General features: G+C 35.4%; 1 non-coding gene across 1 annotated transcript; it reads right to left on the bottom strand.

Annotated features, from left to right (window-relative positions):
• Window positions 1-327: 327 nt before the first annotated feature.
• Window positions 328-446, bottom strand: LOC145405116 (5S ribosomal RNA). Its single transcript, XR_013898263.1, has one exon. It is a non-coding gene; the product is annotated as a 5S ribosomal RNA (ribosomal RNA).
• Between the last annotated feature and the right edge of the window lie 858 nt (window positions 447-1,304).

Genomic DNA, 1,304 nt, shown 5'->3' with positions numbered 1-1,304 from the left:
CATGTTTATCTGTAACTTGGTCTTCGAAATGTATAAAAAAAAAAAAAAGGATTATTTTCCCGGGATGGATCGTGTGATACAATTATCCACATTTACCAAGGTAAATCAATACATCGTTTACAAAAAAACTGATTAGATATTGATTATCAGATGTATATTATTAGGAAAGAGTAAATACATAGCCATACTCAGATTTACAGCTTATAATTATTCATTCATTCATTGCCAGACGCCATGTATCCCAACCGGGGTGGCCAAGGGCTCAGAGTTAATTGTTTTACAGGGAGGGGCACTAATCCTCCACCAACCCAACCTGACACGTAGGGATGCCAACAGCATCTGGTATTCCCAGGCGGTCACCCATCCAAGTACTAACCAGACCCAACGTTGCTTAACTTCGCTGATCGGACGGGAAGCGGTGTACTCAACGTGGTATGGTTAAAATATACGCAGTTGAATTGCTCATGATGGCTCTAAAACAAAAACAAAAAAAACGTTGAGGGATCATTGACCTGAACTGTTGTCTGTCGTAATGATATTAATTGGATTTAGAATTTTCGATGTCTACTTTTTTTTTTATTTTTAATTCATGTTATCCGTGACTTAAAGGATTGTACTAATTGTGAATTACTTAGGGCTGATAGCATCCGCTTTGGGGGTAAGTCGACACTATCTTACTGCAGTGATGGCTGTGTAAACTTACTTCTGGTCGAAATAGCTAAATATGAAAATTTAACAAATGTACTAAAAATTTATTCGAAGCACTCCAAGTTATTTCCAAAACTCAATAGACATTTCTGAAGGTGAGAAAACTATGTTTAGGAAACATCTAACAAAGAATCAATTAACACGAATAGGGAACTGGAATCTGAGGTGAATTGATGTTTGGGTCACAGAAACAAGCGAGAAACATCGAATGAATATACTTTTTTATCTGCAGTAGATGCACTTTAAAATTAAATCGAGCCTTCTCACTAACTTAAAAAATAAAAAAAATATTTGCACATTGTCAATATTCGTTACACCATAATCTACATTTCCTTAAGTAAAGTCTCTAGTAGAACGTAGAACTGTGATAACTCGAGAGAATGAATATTAATGAGCTTTTGACTCTCACATGCTTTCTTCCTAATCTCCGTAGACATAGAGTGCATGACAGCTTCAAAAATAAAGGCAGGATAAAGGATCATTGAATAACCTGTATTAATGTCATCTGGAGAGTGTTTTGATTTCTACCTTAGGAAGTGGGTCATTTATGACTTTTTTCATTTGTAGAGGTAACTTCAGATTAAAAATAATCAAGT

Source organism: Coenobita brevimanus, chromosome 65 (assembly GCF_032717465.1).
Source record: "Coenobita brevimanus isolate Jiangsu-jjx chromosome 65, ASM3271746v2, whole genome shotgun sequence".
Taxonomy (NCBI): Eukaryota; Metazoa; Arthropoda; class Malacostraca; order Decapoda; family Coenobitidae; genus Coenobita; species Coenobita brevimanus.
This window is presented reverse-complemented; position numbering and strand designations above follow the sequence as displayed.